Source organism: Bombus vosnesenskii, unplaced genomic scaffold (genome assembly GCF_011952255.1).
Source record: "Bombus vosnesenskii isolate JDL3184/JDL3185 unplaced genomic scaffold, Bvos_JDL3184-5_v1.1 scf7180000013277, whole genome shotgun sequence".
Classification (NCBI taxonomy): Eukaryota; Metazoa; Arthropoda; class Insecta; order Hymenoptera; family Apidae; genus Bombus; species Bombus vosnesenskii.
The window spans coordinates 987,663-1,008,495 of NW_022882935.1; the positions used below are offsets into that span (position 1 = coordinate 987,663).

The 20,833-nt window shown below is 37.6% G+C and overlaps 1 protein-coding gene across 1 annotated transcript in view; it reads left to right on the top strand.

The window, feature by feature from the left end:
• Window positions 1–972: 972 nt before the first annotated feature.
• Window positions 973–20,833, top strand: part of LOC117231997 — a 117,395-nt gene continuing 97,534 nt past the window's right edge. Inside the window, exon 1 of the mRNA XM_033491060.1 lies at window positions 973–1,753. The gene's annotated coding sequence lies outside the window, so the exon portion shown is untranslated. The remainder of the gene's footprint in view (window positions 1,754–20,833) is intronic.

The window sequence follows — 20,833 nt, forward strand, 5'->3', positions numbered from 1 at the left end:
GCTGGATAGCAGCTACTCGGTCGGTAGCGGTAGCAGTAGAGCAGGATTTCGCAACGAGGGCTACGGGTATTGGTAATATTCTCAACATACACATAGCGAGAGTTGGTAAGGTTGTATGGTGAATCCGTTGGGTGGTATTAGTGAAGGAAGTGGAGGTGGTTGTAGAAGCAGTGGAGGTGGATGGCGACGGTGGTGGTGGTGGGTGACGGTAGTGGAGGTGGAGACGGTGGTGGCGGTAGTGGCGGTAGCGGCGGAAGGTAGTTTCTGGGTGGTGGAGGGCGCGGATCGTCATCCGCAAAGTCGTGCGTTCACCCCGTGCCGCGACGACAACAGGGCGTCGTTCGTTCCGGAACGAGCGACGCTGCGTCGAGTTCGCTGGGGGTCCCGTCGCGAACTTTCCTGTCCTGAATGAAGCTCCGTATCCTCTCGGGCCGTCGTATCAGTGGTCGGTCGTATCATTGAACGTTGTGGTGCGCGCGCGCTACGAGACAAGGGGACCGTGTGCTGGTGGTGTTCCGTTCGGTTCAGTGTCGAGGACGAGGGGCAAATTCCGGGTCGCTGCAGTTCGTCGAAGTGACGCGTGCACGCGAACAGCTCAGTCATATCGCGGCCACCCGTAACACTTGGCAAGGAAGGATCGCAGGTGGCGGACGTGTACGATCCTTTCTCTGTGGAACACGTGGTCGAGCGCGGCGAGTCTTCGTGCGACACACGAGGCAGCGCTAGCCTGTCCTCGAAATTTGAGGTTAGGTGTCCATGTGGCACGGTCGATCGACTCTCCTCTAAGAACGTCCTTGTGAGAAGGACGTCGATTCCTATCGCTGTAGAAGTTGCTACGGGCGCGGACATACGCGGAGTGGGGTGTAAACGGGGGCGAGAGAGGTGTTCACCAACTACAGCTAGGTCTAAAGTGAATCTCGTTTGGGCGGTGGAAGGTTTACGTTCACGATCTCGCAAGCGAGTATACCGGAGGAGAAGAGATTATCGGAGGGTCACGAAGCAGAGGGGATCTTCGAGTTCTTTCGATAGTGCAACGTTGCTCGTGGAAAACACTGTCACGTGGATTTGCTCTCGAGACGTAATTAATCGGTGTAGTTTTGCCTTTTATACGGGAGAGCCGTCTATTCGGTGGAGAATCGTTGTGATCGCGAGAGTACGTATCTTTGTGTTCGTGTCTCGATCCTAACGTCGATCAGTGCGTCGAACCGAGGGTAAAGATAAATGACGGGTGATGAATGGATGAATCCAAGCGAAACAACGGTATAATCAACCGGTATATTTATAGATAACGGGCTCGCTGGATCGACTCGTTAATTAGCGGTCGATCCGTAGTAAGGATTTCGTGGAAAAAAAGGTGTTGGCGTTTGTCGAGAAGATAAAATGCAGTCGCGCTCCATGTGGATGGAATCGTTTTCCGTCGAATGAGAAAAGTCTTGTGTGTTTTCAGTGATAGAGAAAGGCCGAGTTACGACAGTTTTTCAGTGAAGTGTTAAACGCAAGCAGCGTCAGAGTTGTGATCCAGTGAAAACGTTGTTCAGGTGTACATCCAACAGGTTCCACGATGAGCCCATTGAAACACGTTCGAGAATCGAGCCTGTCCTTCTGATTCGTCGTGGCGTACATCGTTTTGGATTATGCTCTGTTGTTCAGCTTTAAACGTCGTGGATTCCCGCCCTATGTCGCTAGGGCGAGCACGTGAATCAACCCTCATAACGAAAATCGATCGGCTCGCTGGCGTACGAAACGTGGCCTGGTAAGTTCTATAAGAGAGAACCCCGACATACAGTTCGACGTGATATTCCTCGTAATATTCCGGCTCAAAGTTTCGCTCTTGCTCGTTCAACGAACGAGCCGAATCATACCGCGAAACAGCGACAAAAAAGGAGAGTAATCTTGGGAGAGTTTCGCGGTAAGAGCAGCAAGAATAGTTCGGCCCATCTGAGGGAGGCATCAAAATTTATAGGAGTTCGCGGAAACTTCTTCAGTTCCGAATGAAAGTCTTGGAATCTTTCTCGAGCTGCAACCGGAAGACTAGCCGGTTTCCACAGATTTTTGCACGATAAGAACCAGCTGACTTCTCTTAAAAGAACGATAAGGAGATAAGAGAAGCTTACTCGAACTTGCCCTTCCTTTCGATCATCGGATTTGTTCTTCGGCACTTGGAGATTCGAATACCATAAAGCCAACCTCGACGCGTTCGTCTATAATTAATCATGGCGTCCCTGAGCGCTCTTTGACTTCTGCAAGTTTCGTCGCCGTTTAGCTTTCCGAACGCGTCGGATGGCTGAAGATCATCAGCATTTCAATGAACTTCGCTCCTGCGCATCTTAAAGCTCGTTATGTAACGGCTTCCGCCGCGGTTTCAGAATTGAAGGCTTTCATTTGGATGTTAATCAACGACGTTAAGCGTTCGAGGGACTGAACGTGCTTCTTCGTTCGCCATATTTTCTTCGTCCTCTCTTTTTCCTCGCGTTAACCGGTAGCGGAAGCTCGACGTTTCTTTTGTACATTCACGAGATGCTAAGAATTTTCCTTTCACCGTGCTTCGAGAGAATTAAATGACACCAAGGTGTCGGCCAAAGGAACCTTTCCATTTTAACGTCTCTGAAAGGCTGAAACGACGCGATTCAAAGAGATCGAATGAAAAACCCTGCAATTGAATTTCCTTCGACGTGGCAAAGAATTTGTACGACTCAACCAAACGGACAAATATATTATATAATCGGTGACTTAATGTTGTAAGCTCGTTCCAAAGTTATATATCTAAATCTTTACACCTGGCTGGAACGACGAGTTTAACGAAACATTTTTCTTCGCGACTGGCACTCGATGCTAGACTCTCGATATCATGTTCGCGTGCCTGCTCGAACGAGGGTGAGAAAGTTCTTGTTTACGCGGCCACGAAATCACCCCTACAAACATCGCCGCGTTCGATTAACTACCCTAAGGTTTAGTGGTATCGACTTACGAATACTTTCCACAGCTTCGTTTCATCAACCATCGTCTCGATTATGACGATTTCACGATTCATTAGATCGTATTGATTACGACCAATGGTGTGGTTTGTCGAGGAATATCCGATTTCGATTACGTCTAACCATATTGCTCGATGGTTATTTGCAGGTAAAAATGGGTTGCAGGTTATTTGGGCGTGAATTTGTACGCTTCATGAGGATACCGAGAAGTTAAAAGTTTCTTTATGAGAAATTTGTTTAAACTTAATGAACTTGTGTTGTGCGTAACCATATTTCTTCCAAGAGAATGGGTTTCGAGATGTGCTTAATGCAATGAAATACTCAAACCTGATGTTGTCCTATAGTTTCAATGATATTGCTAATGATAATGAGATAAATCATTTTTCGTCGAAGCATCGATCATGTTCGTAATGGTGGAAAGTAAATGGTGGAAAATTTATATAGACATTTACAAAATTTAACTCGTGGAACCTGGATTATGTGCAATCATATTTGTTTCAGGGGTTCGAATTTGAAGCGTTCTTAGTGCGATCAGATATAGAAAATTTGTCATACTTTTATTGATTTATTATTCGATTTCGTTGAATAATATTTCTCAATGATTTTTCGATGGAATTTCAATCGTGGATTGTACAATTGGTAGTATTATTCAATCTTGAAGGTGTGTGATATACTTTGAAGAATTTTGTGACATAATTTCATATTTTAACTTTTTATCCATCTCTTTTTCTCGTATGTTTAATGATTTTAGGGTGATTGGAATTTACATACATACATATAAAATTCATTATAACTAAATATACAATATGTGAAATTTTTATTTAATTATACGTTTATTGTATTATATAGTTGTTTCTTTTTAATTGTATATAGTTATTATATATAGTATTTAGTTTTATATAGTTGTTTCTAAACTAGGATACCTGATATCATAATTTTAAAAGGAAATGTTAGTGAAAACACGAAGCATAGTGGTATGAAATGTTAATATGACCGGTAACAAAGTTTATCGCTGTTTAGCGAAGCAAATATTGCTGTTAAATATTTCACAATGCACTTTTACTCTAGAACTTTAATGAAAGTGGAAAATATTTCTGAAATGAGGATCATCTAAAACTTTCAGCTGATGTAGTTTGAATAATTCAGGTTTGACGTTTTACGTAGCACTGCACACCAACTATTACATGTAGGAAATAAACTATTTCACGATCCATTTTTATATTCTAAACATTTTTAACGTTAATCCTGTTTGTCTATTCATTCTCATAGAATTAAGTTCGTAACGTCATTATATGACTTCGTTAAATATTATTAAATATCATTGCAATTATTTATCACAAAACCTAATAAGGCATATCAAATTTTAATTCAAATGGCTCATTCTAAATTGCAAAATTATACTATAAAATATTAAACCAAAAGCACAGAATTTCTTCCTGCACCTAATACATTAAACTCGAATTTTTTACCACTTCTATCGACCGAATAAAACAGAAATACACGATAAATAATCAAGATAATCTAAAATTAGTCTCAGTACTCTGTAACGGGACGAGGCAGCAAATAACGAATACTGCGTTTATAACAAACTTGTAAAGCCGCGTATCGGTAGATCGGGGTAACCGCAATCGTATTCAAGTGGCTCCCAAAACGTTCATGCAAAACGGCTCATTTGCATAGGGAATCTACACAATCGAACTGTGTCTGGACAATTATTATCGAATAAACGTTTACACCCATCGAGATATTCTCGACGTATGTATACTGTCATGTCCATAAGTCACCGGATACTTGCCTACTTGAAGCAGAGTGTAGAATATCCGTACCTTTGACATTACGTAAATATTAACATTTGACGCAAACGCCAACTTCGTTTCACAATATGGATCGTTTCATAGCATAAAATCGCGCATATTCTAATGCAACTGAGTAGTTTATGGATCGATTACGGATTTTTATTCCATTTACAGGAAATTGCAAAATTATACAGAGTGCGCGTAGTATGAAGATATACATAAAATATCCAAAGTGCAGTGCTTTTCAGAATACTTAATAAGAAGGGAAAATAATTTTCAACCAAGCTTCTATCTTCCGTATTGTGTCATCGAAAATATAAATTTGTAAAAAAAAAGCCGCAGTATTTTAATTAATAAACAACAGAATCAATTCAGAAGTTAATAAGATCTATTTAAATTCTAGCAATTATTTTGTTCAAAATAAGCACAAGTCCGGTGGACGAGATTATGGGCGAATTGCACCTCTATAGATTCAAAATTCCCTGTAGATTCGCGAAATCGTTGCTCGTAGAGATTTCACGTATATCTTGCAGGACAGGCTCGTACCGATTCGTCGATCCCAATAATCAAGGACAAAAAGCGACATCCGTGCTCCTAATTAAAGCCGTGCACGGCTCAAAGATGTCATCGACGAAACTGATTAGCCGTAATTGGGGTTCGAAGCCTCGGGGCGAGCACGACCCTCCTGTTTTGACAGTCCGTATTGGTAGTCGACATCGGATGACCCGCTGCACCAGCAGCGTACACAGGTGGTCGCTGGATTACCCTCTGCATCGTACGTGAAACGCGCTGATAAAAGTGGAGAATTGAAATTCGCCGGATTCATCCGTCCACGGATTATGCTGGCCAGCAAATTTTACTCTGCTCTGTCTTCTTTTTATGTTTTTCTCTTTCCCTTTCTCTTTTTTAACACAGTAAGTGCCAACATTGCGTTAACGCATTCTATCTGCAATTTGTTTCGACCAATTTATATCCTAGAGTTCTGTTATCTAATATTATAGGCATAATTATAGACATCTTTTATAAATATTATATTACAGAATATTCGCGCGGATTCGTTACAACGATATCTGAAAAAGAATATCAAACGATCGGAATTGTTAACGCGGTTTCTTTGACAGTGATCGAAATTTATGATCCCCCGAAATTAACGGCCATTTTATTAAAATGTCTCAAACTTTTAAAGGAACTCTGCCTTAAAATTGCTTAAAACCTTAGAACTTTAAAGAAAAAATTATCCTGATACCTTTACTGATAAATCCTAAATTGTAACTGTCAGAAATAGCACGTCACTGTCGTATCATAAACCATATCTAATAGTACAATCTGTAGGGGAAAAATATGAGAACTAGAAAGAGGCTTAAAAGAATATCCTAAAACCGTTATTGAAAATCGATTCTAAATTTCTTTGAAAAACACCATAACAGTCACTGTCACGTCATGAATTACGCCTGACACACAAACCCTAACGGAAAAGATCGAAGTTACGATCATAGTTCCCATGGAATTTATTCGGAATTGCGACGTAATCGAACTCTGGTTCTAATTATCGTCTAGCAGCGTGTGTCAGAGTGAAAATCGTGGAACAACGTGTATCTATGTAGGTGTACGATGGAACAAAACCCGCGTTCATCGTCGTAATCGGGAAATATGTGGATCAGTGGTGGATCGAGAGCGGCGAGAGCCAGCGGAGGAAGATTAATGAAAAACTTAAAGGTGAAGAAACCGAGTGGAGGGTTTAATCGTGACGGAACGCGATAGAAGAATAAATAAAAAGGTGTACGCGAAAGTGTGTTAAGGACAATCGTGATCGTTATTCGTTTTGTCCCCTTTCGAGAATTATAAGCGGTTCCTGGCCATTGGAACGCTTCGGCTCGTTGCCACGGCTCGATACTCTGTCGTCGTCATTCATCATCGGCTGTAATTACGCGATTTGCATCGAAATGGAAATCACGTCCGACTTTAATGGCATGTTAAGGGCAATAGATCGGGAGCGTCATATGGACTTTTAGAAATCTGCTGAGCGCACCGATAACGTTTGCGTTTGCCGCATTTCCTGGAATGAAATATCGTCAAACGTTTCTTTTTTTAATGTATTTTTTATATATTTTGATAAAAGAATCATTTTTACGACTTAAATAGAGCGCTCTGTTCCTCGTTTAATCTTTCGCAATCAAAGTTTCGTTTCCTTTTTAAAGGAAAAGAAGTTGTAGTTCTCCGTTTGGTCCTGTCACAAATCATTTTATCTACTAAAATCTAAAGATCGAAACATAAAAATCCAGAAATAAGTGATTTTCGATACTAACATTGAAACTATCAAACCTATCAGAATAATAATACTTTAGCTTCGCAATGAATAAATTAATGAGAACGTGCAAGCGCTTCTAATAAAATTAATACTGACTTTTATTGACTCAGAAACACAAGTGCACAAAATCAATTATTTTCATCATCTCCTATAATATATTCAGGTATATACTGCAGATAGGTACCTAAATATATATGAAACTTCCATATCACGTGACGTTAAATTAATTTGGCGTTAAAAAAGCGAGATAACGGGGAATATAGAAAGATGAATAGAGAAAGGGAAAAGAAAGAAATGATTAAAAGTTATTAAAGCATCTGTAAAACTATGGTACAGTCCTCTTTGTGCTCTCTGAAAAGGCTCCGATAGAGCAGAATAAACGAGTCAGTTTTATAATAATTGTATTAATTAAAATCAATTTAAATAACGAGCCCTATGCAAGTAATGGAAAGACTGGATTTAATTCAACGTTTAATTAACACAGGATACTATGGTATTTCAAGTTGCTCGAACGAAACGCTAGGCGAAACTTTCAAAGATTTAACAACGAAGAAATCATAATGACAGGCTTCGCGAAGTTACTAGCGTGTTGTTTCAATCTGGCGAGGAAATCGAAGTCGCGGGGATGGAAACTACGGGAAAACGCGTCGACCAAGTCATCCTGATTAATCGCCGATTCTAATGTCTCAATTTATGCCGCAATCAAGGTAATTTGACGTTTAATCAAAGCAGCTGTATCGTGAATCTACGACGCGAAGTAATGAATAGCAAATCGTAAACGTCGATCGGAAGATTTACTATGATGATTACGGATACGATGGAAATTTAAAGATCCAGCGTGTAATCACGATTATGTTAAATTCCTGTCAACTCTTTCGTGTCTAAATCATTTCTCTAAGAAACGTTTAGTCGCATATCCTATAGGTCTGACAAAAGGAGAAAATTGAAAAAATTGTTGAAAGGAATACTGAACCGAATGTATACACGCGGAGAGTATACATAATTTTAAGGAGCGAGGCTTTACATTATAGTTTTACAATATAAATATTAAGTAAATCATTGACTCTAAATAGAATTTATTAGCCGAAAAGAGTTAGCGATCCTACATCGAATTTGACTCGACAGTGTATTTCATACTATTCCTGTTATTTTCAACATGCAAAATAGATTCATTTGTTCAACAACTTAATTTAATAGAGATATATCAACAATATGTTAATTACAAAAACGTATAACTATAATCAAATAACCCTTGAATATAATATTGAATATGGTTCTTATTGTAAAGGGATAACTGCGATGAAAAATGATTGTGAAAAACAAATCGTAAATCGATGTGAAAATAATACGATGCATGTAGGCATAATTGGAAAATTTTCAAAAGATATTCCAAGCGATAAACGAACAAAATCACAGCTGACTCGAATCGGAGGTATATTTGTAAATAAATGTTTAACTAAAGCAACAATCAATTATTAAAAATCAATATTGTTCCGAACCTTGCGTATAGGGTATTGCACCGGTTTTGATTGTTCCTGTCTAATATAACGTTGAATTTAATCGAATTTAGTGCAATCAAGTGCAGCAAGTGTGGATAATGAAAAAGTTGATCGATTCACTTACCATTTTCGAAGAATATTACGCTGAACCATCGCGGAAGATTAAAATGTACCTCGGTCTTCTTAGATCCATGATTTTCTTCTGAAACAGATCAAAAGTGTATTTATATTAAAATGCACGTTTGTTCGTTGCTATTTACAAACTTTCTATAAATTGTCATATATTTACGCAGATTGAACGGATCTAAAAGAAATGCAAATCTTGCGTAAATATAAAACTCGTTATGAATAATGACATTTTTAAAAGGACTTTATTAACGAAGGATGTAAAAAGTGTGGATCGCTTAAAGGGATTAAAGCAATTTCCATATCTTAAACACGAAACTGGCGAAAAAGTTCTCGTACGTGTCTTACGAACCTTTTAGTGGTATATAAAATCCGCATGAAGCATTACCTAAGGTATAAACACGAAGGAGAAAGAAAGGAGGAGGTCGGTTATTATTATGTTGTTTTTATATGGACATACATATGTCGTGAATAAAGAAGAAACGACACGCTTTTCAAGCGCTGCGAAGAAGATACGTGCAAATGAATTTTTTCAGGACTATACTAATCCACGAGCTATTTTTTCCTTTCACTAAAGCAACGTCGGTCGTATTATCATGCGTATTATCATTATACATTTCAGCTATAAGATAAATAGAAAGTAGAAATATTTAAGACGATGTTTTAGTCGAATCTTACCGAAATATCGTACAATACTTTCTCCATTTCTCTGTAGGATGCAGATATCGTAACAACCAACTCTTCAAACTTCTACCTTTTCGTTAATTATAAAAAGTTAGTCTTCTAGAATTTCTACAAAACATATCTACGTTTAGAATTCCTATAAAATTGTCAACCAAAAATGTGATAATTTTTATCAACCCTTGTATCAACTCACCAAGGTTATCATAAAATTACTTTCTTAATACTTTATAATAATACGACCGCTGAAACTGGTGTTAATATTTACTGACAGCAGCGAAAGTCAGCGTTAGGAATAAGACGGCGAAACAAATAATTCAGACGTTCCCAGACTTAATGTAGATGCATTAACGCTAACACAGTTTGTCGTGAAACGATATCAGTAGCGATATCAATATACGATCGAGCGGAAATACGAGCATGCGACGAAGCATCGCACGCGAACCGCTCGTTAAACGCACTGTGAGCACTTTCAGCTGACCGCGGAGGAAAATCTTCAATCGTAAAAGCTTTGCAGTGGATCTGCCAGGTTAAATCTTTAATGTGCGATCCCCGGTAAATTGCTAGCTTGCTCTGCCGACGGCATAAGCGGCTACTCAGTTTATCGAGGCGAGATCTTAATGAATTCCTATGTTCGGATTATCTTAACGGAATTTCTGCGCTCAATGTCGCTAGTAAAATGTGATTTGTTGCATGAAAGACGCAACGTTTTACACTCGGGGATATCTTTATGGCTTAGAGAAATCGTTAAGGTGGTAATATTCGTCGTTTTTTTTTTACGAAACTTAGGTAAGAATTAATTAAATATTTCTTTTATACGATCAATTTACTTCAAGATGAAAGATGTAATTATTTCGAATATTATTGGATCATATCGATAGAAATACCGTCTACACTGCCGGACAGATGGAAACCAATATCTTCGTACGATAACGCAGGATCTCATATATTAAAGACGACCATCGAAAGAACCCGAGGGATGGAAATATGAAATTTTGTCATACCATTTCTCTTTTCGATCTCGTACTCGTGGATTCCAATGTTAGAAGAATTTGTTGATCCTATGGATTTCGATAACTTTTATAAACCGTAAATCATTAAACAAAGCGTATACAGATATCGAGAAAATATTTACACATATCCCTATTCTCTAATGAAGTGTTTTCCTATGAGATTCTATATTTCATTTCCATATTATTAAATATTTTTAGTCATGCTAAAGTATTACTAAACGATACAAAATCAAATATGCTCGAATCTAATTAATCAGTAAATGCGTAGCATTCATTCATAATAAACATCATGGAGTGCAAATACTTTCTGGAATTATGTTTCGATTCTATACACACTTCGAGGAAACTACAACTGAATTTAAAATATGATTCCAGAAAACAACATTTTATATATACCAAGTTAATGTAAAGCACGTTCTACTCGGAGAAGCAAGAATGCGGCACGATTCTAAGCAAGACCAAAGTAAAATGGGCCAATAAATAAAAGCTGTTTGCTGCTGGTTGAAATAACGAGCAGCCGCACCCACCCTGTATTCCCCAAAAATCTATTACTTTTGCGAGTCTTGTTTCAGGCGAGACCAACGTCCATTAAGAACTTCTGTATTAAATCGTTAACAATAGGAAAATTTGTATGATATAACGGCCAACCTCTGACTTGCAGTTGCGCGATTAAGTTGGATCGGTTAATCGAGCAGAACATTCGTTGCGTCTGCGATTGTGGCTAGCGTGATGAATGCCCTCACTGAGTTCGACAGTGGTTCGACAGTGGTTCGACAGCAGACGTTCACCGAGCGATTCGACGCGTGTACAACGCAACGTATGACAAGGTTTGCATGTTACAATGATGTTTACACGGTGGCAAGTCAGTCTACAGGGAAATGTCTAGAAGCAGCACGTGGCTAATCCGATTAAATTGCTATACTCCTTTAAACACGGCTGTCGTCATTAGACGACGAAACGAAGATAAGAATTGAGCTTAAGACGCGAGAATAATCGCTCACCGAAGACTCCATTCGAAGATTATACGAAGATTACACAGAAAAAAAACGTGGTAAGGCACATTCTCAATTTTCTCTGTAGGAAATTAATTTCTATATAATAATCCACCTTATACGTTATTCGTTGCAATTTTCAAAATTCAAGTTTACCGTACAAGTACATTACTGTATTATCAAAATTGTCATTTTTTTCCTTTTTTTTAATGAAAAATGCATTTGGCGCAAGAACGAGGACTTATTGTAAGGAAGGACGACGTCATTGAACAAAACTCGGAAGAAGGGAAATTTTGCTGTACTCGTGAAGCTCTTTGCGGACCCGTAGGTCATACGAGTGGATCGATACTTTGTGATTGATCCTCGCTTTTTCTAGGCTAGTGGCCTCTACAGGCGAGGGTCGCGTGATAGCTTTTCCCAAAAGATACGATGAATTATCCTAAAGGGAACATGACGTGATCGAACTTGATCCTACTCCCTTATTTATGGATGGTTTATCCTTGGAGTAGAACCTGCTTTTTATTCTGTTTGGTGGCAGACTCTCGCTGAGAAGGATTACACAGGATATATGCCGCTCTTATTAGAACTCTAATATTTTTCGCAGAGTATGACGTTTGAATTATATTCTCTGTTTAATAATATGAATATCGAATCATAAAGTTCAGAAGTCTGAAATATTTTTGAAATAACAACATTGAGAATATTTTCTTTCGTTGATAAAGTTATATCCACGAAAAGAAAATATTCTCCGTTTCGATGATGTATTAAATGAATCGAAGTAAAAAGATATTGAACGTGTAAGTATAAGTATAACTTGTTTTCAACGAATTCAACAGGAGTTCGAAAGCCACAATGGCTACTGACGTAGAAAACGAAGTTGGGAATTTTCAGTGCCAATTAAGAAGTTCAAGAACGGTGATCTTAATCTCTAAGATAGGAACTGAAGGCAAGAGACCTTTATTGAATTGAAAATGGTGGATTTCATTGCTGAAACTGAATCAAGAATTATTAAAAAAAGATTAATCACCTGATTTACTTAATTGAAGATCTAAGAAGTATCTTAGAAAGCTGATATCATCTTGTACTATTTCAAAAAACTTGAGAAAATATAGTGTGTACTTATAAATCTTTGACAGGTTCTAATTCCTATTTCTATTTATGGTATTTTATTATGGCATTTTAACATAGATCGTACTATAAGATACTATTAGAACATACAGAGTTAAAATATTATTTGTTGTTTAGTTTAATCTCATTCGGTAAAAGTAAAAAAAAAAAAAAAGAGGAAGGATTAAAAAAAGTAATTAAATAGAATATTTCAAAGTACAGATAAAATAGCAGAAAAATCTTTAATATGCCAATAAAATATTTCGAACAAAAAATAACAGCTATACGGACAAATTTCCGAAATATCGAACGCTGAAACGCCGAACGTATTTCGCTGCGCTTTTCCGTACCTTTTCGTTTCTTTGCGTCATGAGTGATTAATTTTTATCGTTCGAAACTAAGTTATAATCGAGAATGATCGGGGCAAGAACGATCGGCAAACAATACACAATGATCGATAAGAGAACGTCTGGGATATAGAGCCAACAGCTCCATTTCAGGAATCAACAAACTTCAATTCAACTTCCATCCGTTATCTCGTTATCGACTTCTCAATTAAGTCTCCAATGAACAGTTTTCTTGATTTCGTAGAAAAACAGGTCCGTCGCGAGATTCTCTTTGACGTCTCTTCTTGTTATCTATCAACTTTCCGAGAGAGAAAGAGGAAAGACGGAGAGAACGTCTTTTTATTAAGATACCATCGCATTACAAAGTAGTACTTAGAGAATGCTCGAATAAATGAAGACATAACGGCTTCCAATTTATGCGCTAAACTTGCAAAACTTCATTTCGCTTCGGTTAAGCGAGTTGCAGCTTTCTGCAAACAACGAGGACAACGTTAAACATCTTAGACTGCCAACACATTGCCTTCGATTAACGTTAACGTACGCTAGATTGGTATCGATTTATGGCAGACAGAAACTTGGAAACTCTGGTAAATTATTCGATTGACCGACGTTTAACTAGTATCGTAAAAGGAGCACGCGATTATTGCGCGCAAATTGATCTGTAATTGCATCTTGACAAGAAGAAATAAAGAGAAAGGGAGGAATTACATATTGGTAACTAAATATCGTCAATGTCAATGCGCGACTTGTAAATGTTCGTCGAACCACTGATAAATGTTCGTTCGATCAATTTGTACAGCGAGCCCGATTTAGCGAATTCGGAAGTAAAGTTTGATGAGTTTCGATTTTATTTGAACTGCAATGAAATTTTAATTATTCTCGAAACGAATAACGACCGCGCTTTGATTTTCTCGTCGGACATTTCGATACGAAAGTTAAATCGTGAAACTGACGACGATAAATCAAACGCGTGAGAGCGATAGGATTTTGTTGAGCGAGCGAGGAGTGTTTGGAATAGAACGATAGGCGTGCGACTGAAGGATATTTGGTGTAGGGTGTTAGACAGGTGTGACTGAAGAGTATTTGAACAGAATGCTTGAGATTATCGTGGGATACCATCATAAGCTTCCCGTCCATGTCTTTTCGCAACGGTTGCACTCAGTGAGAGAGACAGAGAAATAGAACAAGAGGAAGAAATATGCGCGCAAGGATAATTATAAATAAACAAGAGGATAAAAGAGGGAGTAAAAATATATGTTTAGTTAATTATTGTTATTATTATTATTATTTATAATATATTCGTTGTTATTTTATTTAGCGATCTGTTCGTGACCAAACATTGCAACAAATGTATTATGTCGAAAGTTAACAATTTGAAAGATGGAATTAAATAATTACTATTTAATCTGTGATTTTTCAAAATATCAATGACATCGATGATCTTTGTTTCTAACTACGCCGTATACTCATTGCAATGTTTAATAAAATATATTTCTTCACAATTTGTGCGAATCGATATATCAGATTAACTCTGTAATGGAAGAGTGAAAGATTTTCATTTCGCAAACACCGTTAACAGCGTTATTGAAAAAAATTGAAAATAGTGGGTTAGATTAAATTGCTGATCAGATAACACGAAATCGATATATTAACTACCGATAAAACATACTACCCTCTATTTCAAATACGTAAACCAATTTTAATGATTAAAGATTACAGAGAAATAATATTTATACGTAAACTGTCATAAATCCACAGCTATGTAATCCGTTCTCAAATGTCACTTGCAATATTGCAATTTTGAAGAAACTACACATCCAATAGCGAACGATACAAGGAATCCTGTGACACTTTTATTACAATTCGATGCGTCGTTCTATCGTTATCTGACCAGCAAGTTACTGAATATACTGCAAGACTACTGTTCGAACGATACGATATTTTAAAGAAATGTGAATGTAAAGTTTGTAAATCACGCCGATGTTACTGAATATCTACGAATCGATAACGTCGTTGATTCATGTAGCTCTTGGGGTACCTTTGTTTCAAAAAGAACAATCGCTCGAAGGAACAAATTCTCCATTAATTGAAATCTCGTAATTAGTCACTTTACGTTCGATTCTCTAATTGCTGGAATCAGAGAATAAATTATCGCAAAGAAGAAATTTTTATTTCTCCGATTATCCTATTACTACCGAGAATGCTTTCAATTGCTGTCTTCGTTAAATCTGTCCTTTCTGCTCAAATATCGGGGATAAAACCTATAAAGGGATTATTGGTGGAAGAAGTAGCCTAACAAACTAGAACAGAACCGATGACACGATAAACGATTAATTCATGGACAGGACAATTTGTTGGAATGAAGTCTGGTCGGGACTTCATGAGAGGTTGTCACGTACAGACGGCGTGGTGGATTACAATGTCGAGCACGCGATATGTAACGGAGAAAGTGGGAAATCGAAATTTATGCTGTCGAGTTAGACAAGAGAGAGGTCGATCCCTTTATCGGCGGTTTGTGTGCCCGATTAATGGCATCGAATTGCGGTTTACCGTGAATTATTGCTTTATTAAGAAGAACCGAACAAAATGACGGACACTTTCATGACGAAGTACTCTAACGAAAACGAAAATATGCAGTTTAAACGTAGACAATCATTAACATTGTGCCGCATTGCAAAAAAGTAATATTTTAAAAAGGTACAAATTATTTTCTATTGTATCATACCTTTAGAATTATATTATGATATGCTTCAGATAACAGAAACCTTTTGTTTTTCTGATTCAAATTATGTCACTTTCATTTTTTTAATATTTTTCATCCAGACAGAACGATTGAAATATGATCGGAAAAAATCTCAGAGAATCTATAAATGACGAGTTACTAATAATTTGTACAATTTCGTGACACATATAGTTCTTATAATTTTGTAAGCCGTACCGTTGATAACTCGCTCAAATTATTCATATTTTTCAACTGTTTGTAACAAAATGATTATTGTATATTAAAAATCAGTTAAATGTTTATTTATTTATAAAATTATCTCGATATATAAGTATTTGCAAAATAGAGATTTCGAACAATGTCAAAGATATCTCGTATATGACGACAGAAAGGCGCGAAGGGAGACTGAACTGTTGAACATGAGAACGCGACCTGCAAACGTGCGAACGTTGCTCGCGAGCCGAACCTACGAACGTGCCAATGTTGCTGGTGAACGTGGTTCGTAAACGTGGCCTGCAAACATGCGAATGTGGCTTATGAACGCGCGAACGTGAAATCGTTGTCTGCGAATGTATGAACGTGACCTGTGAATGTGCAAACATGGCGAACGTGGTCAGCGAATTTTGATTTTTGTCTCGAATCTTGATTTAAATGCAAATCACTGCGAAGCGTCCGTAAACACTTAATTAGTTATTCTAGTAAGTAAATATAGAACAAGATTAATGAGCGATGCAATCAAAACGTCGTATCTGTGATTGCAGGGCAAACTCATTCTATTCAATTATTTAGAGGTGAAGTTGAATTAATTTCAACCGATGTTTACCGCGCTTTATTCTTTGATGCTCAAACATTCTATCCATCGCCGTATTAAAATTCCACCGAGAAATATTTAATGTTATTCCCTATTATCTATGTCGTCTATATAATATTTCATCAAAATTCCAATATCATCGTATCTCGGATAATTTCAGTGAACAATACCAAAAATATGAATATCACGCAGGCTCGAATCAAACTCCAAAACAATGTCCCTCTATAGAAAATTTTGATTGTAGATATTGCCTGATAATAATCGGACGAAAGCCTCACAATCGAACGTTGTTCATTTTGTAGAAACAACAGCCGATTAAACTTCATTCGCGTCATTTAATATTAATGATTAATTAATGATTAGAAGCAACGCTTAATGAGAGATACGAGTGAAAACAAAGTTCAGAAAAATCATTTACAATTAGTTTGAAAATGAAAACTTTCTGGGGGTGAATTACCCGACTTAGTAATTTTTATTCCTTACAAGAAAAGCAATAGTTGGAATAGCAAAACTTTGCTCGAAACTTGGAAGCACATTTCCAATCAAATAAAACAACAGATTCGCATTAGTAAAATATCTGAAATTACTTGAAGCCAATTGACTTGTCTACTAAATTCAAAGGAGAACTTAATAAATTCTCGTACAATTTCTATTCATATTAAAATCGCATCGATCGTAACGATCTCGATATAAACGAATCGCTGTATAAAAACGAATCGTTGCTGGTGATGTCGAAGCAACGTTAAAATCAAATTTAAAGGATCAGCAGTACAAAAACCAGAGTGGAAAGAATATCTCAAATTAACTAAATAATAATCAAACAAATAAAGGGATTCAAACCTATTCGAATTAACGTGAGTGAGGTTTTAAATCGACGGACAAAATGGAACAGGGGTTTAAATCAATAGACAAAACGGAACAAGGCTTTAAATTGACGGACAAAACGGAACGAGACTATGGCATTGTATAATTGGTTTTCGACATTGGTGTATCAGTTGAAAATGAACATCATAATTGCAGGTGTCTGCGGTTCTTACGGCTTACCAGTATTACAGGTGGTTGGCAAATTTCGTGGTGCACGTAACGAGGGGATCAAGACCGTATCTCCCTTTGCAGGCCGCCATTTGCAGTAAGAAGGGTCGGTTTCCGTTTACATTTACTTGAGTCGCCGGAAATTCCAGGTCACGCGTGTGCCGTGCTGTCGGCCTTTGATCGTCGAATCGTGAACAGATAATTCGCCGGCCGAGATTCCAGAAAATCTGCCAACCTATTTCAACAGTTAATGAAAAGACATTTGCACAGCTGGCGACTGCTTTCAATTTGCACAGACAACCCTTCTCCCTCTCTACTCTCCTATCTTATTCCACTCTCTTTTTTTCTTTTTGATATACTGAAACAGGATGAAAGAGAAGAGCGTTGTCCGATTTTGTAGGGTGTTATAATCTAGGTCCGTATACTTCTTCGTGATATAGTGAAATGCAGGGTAAGGTTTGTGTGGAAATATTCATCACGTTTAAATGTTACGCATAATCATTTATGTTTATGATAGGTATTCATATGAAAATGTAGTTAGCAGTTGAAAACTGCAGAAAAGAGGCTAGTAAATACATTCATGTAGATTGTTTTATCGTAATGTCATTTTATCAGTAAGAGTGTTATTCTCTTGAGAATGAAAGAAACTAATTATAGTAACTGTACAAATTCGTATATAATCCGCATGAATTATTTTCTTACTCGTACATTTTATTTGCTTATTATGCAGAACTGAGGACCGATTTATATATTTATTTATTACTCTTTGATCTAAAATTATTCAAAAAATTTAACGTCTTCCACGACAGAACTCCATTTATGTGAACCAATAAAAATACCAGCAACTGATGGAATATGAGTTCAGTGATTCTCCTCGCTATGATCTTTCGTTCAAATAATAGAATTTTACGTTCAGATAATTTGATTCAACTGAAAACTAAAATTTAATCCCAATAAACGAAATTTCATTGTACTGCAATTTCTGACAGAATATCGGTTGAACAATTATTTTACATTCCAATATTTTATCAGCCATTCGAAAATTCGAATTAAACCCTTGAGGTTCGATTCGTTTGAAAGCAATCATCTACAATTTAATATTCCCCTTACCTCGCGCAAATAGCTCCTTTCTTTCAAGCCCAACCGCGCAATCTTCGATGTAACATCGTTCACACGTACGTAACCTCCCCGCCTCCCACACACACACACACACACACACACACACACACACACACACACATGCACATAGTACATAGACATATGCAGCTCTCAGAATTTCAATTCATCGCTTCTGGCAGCAACGATTGCGCATTAAAAGTTCCATTCATCGGTGCTCGATGAAGCAACGCCTCCCGCGGTTCTCGCTGATTCGCTTTCAAAATTCCATAGGCGCAGCTTCAAATTTTCCGCAAGAATTCACCTCATAGGTTAGAAGGGATCGTCCCGGGAATTAGCTGCAAGCGTATATCTCTCTAAAAGCTCTCAAGCGCCGTAGGACATCGTTGTCGAGTATCTACAAGGAGAAAATGCATTCCTCCATTCCGCCGTGCTATTGTATTTTCCTTCTGCATTGTTCCCTGCCGTGCACTCTCTCCCCTCTCTCTCTCTTTTTACTTTCATCCTTGTTGTGGGCTATGTCATACGTTAATGATCAGCGTTCGTTGCTACCATTATTTTAATACACCCTTGCTATTTAGTTTATGGTATTGGATGTAATATGGGATCGTAGAATTTTGAGAAATATATGTCAGGTTAATGTTGGAATTTTGGGCGTTTGACGAACCTTCGCTCGAATTTGCCATCGTGGTTATAGCTGATATTTGTTGGTACAAACGTGATTATTACAAGAGGCTATAAGTAACAGCGGCGATCGGATGGTCGAGATGTCGATGACAATAAATTCAGGTTCGATAACGAATCCACGGCCAACGGGACGACGAATGCGATGCGATACACGATCCTCACGTGCAAGCAGTACTCCTCTAAATAGACTCTCTCTCATTCGAAGTGGAACTGCCCTTATATAGTCCTCTCCCCACCTCTCGGGTCAATCTTTGCTTTTAAGGAGAGCTATATAATTATTCCATACCTTTGTTAGGTACACCCCTCCCGTGACCATGGCTACGTTCAGTGACCCGTTGTGTCACTTCGAGCCCAAGCCCATCGTCATAAACCTTGAGCACCCATAATCGGATTAGAACATTACAATTATTTCTTCGTTTTATTACTTAAGTGTAGCTCTAGTAAAAGTCTGAACTAGGGTATTGAGGTTTTCGCTAACATTCCAAAAGGGAGGCCCCGATGTCCTTTCATCTCCGACATATATATAGGGTACAAGTAGTATAAAAGTTATAGCAAAATAAAACAGACGTTTGCGGAACACCGAGGAAAATTAGAAATGTGTCAAAACGTTAAAGAAATATAAATTGGAAAGAAAGCGCAACAGAATAGAAACAACAAGAAACTTATATACGACGATCGGCGTGCCTGGCAATAACGAAACATATTGCGTCATAGTATAATTTTTGGGTAATAGCACACGAATAAAAATAAGTTTTTGAAAAGTAGAATTTTAATATACAGTGGATAATCGCGGGTGATGTGTCATTATTCGCAAAATAACTTTGCGGGCCAATTTACTTCGTAAAATTCCTTCGTAGGAAATTCAATCTATTCCTGGTCAGTTCATAATCCCGTAATCTCCCAAACATACTCTAAATCCTGTAGACATTGTATACACAGTACACAGTACACATTGTATACACAATGTATACAATGTACACGATGTGCTCACCGTATAAAATTACTAAGAAAAATGGTTGCAGGGAATCGCGTTTTCGTTGCACAGAAACCACCCGATCGTATTTTCCAGAGGTCAGATACCTCGGAACAATATAACTTCCCTGCATTTTCAGTTTCCCACATACGTCTTTGTCCCATGAAGCATGCATAAAAGAATCCGTATTTGCCGAAGACTCAACTTTCAAATATTCTCGTACAGTGATTCGTCTTGTTACTGCGAGCAACTTTTGTTACGTGTTACTAGTCTGACCGCGTGTCTTCTTGAAGTTTGTGATCACTGGCTGAAGAGTTTCCAAGAGATTTCATTGAAGACTTTACATAAAGTTAAAGACACGAACTTCGAATGATTAATCTTTCGTTTCGTATGAAGATGCAACGATCAATTTTTATTACAGAGTTTACTCACAATTTTTGCATACAATTTTATCGTTACTTACAAAGTAGTTAAATTTTAATGTAAACAAATATATTTTATGTTATCAGTGCTATTCTACCATTTCTTATCGTACACGAACAAAAAATTGAAGCAATTTTTTACATGATTTGCTACGGCATAAGAATTTATAAATATTTAATACACGTAAATAATGAGATCTATGGAATATTCATGAGTCGGTAGGCG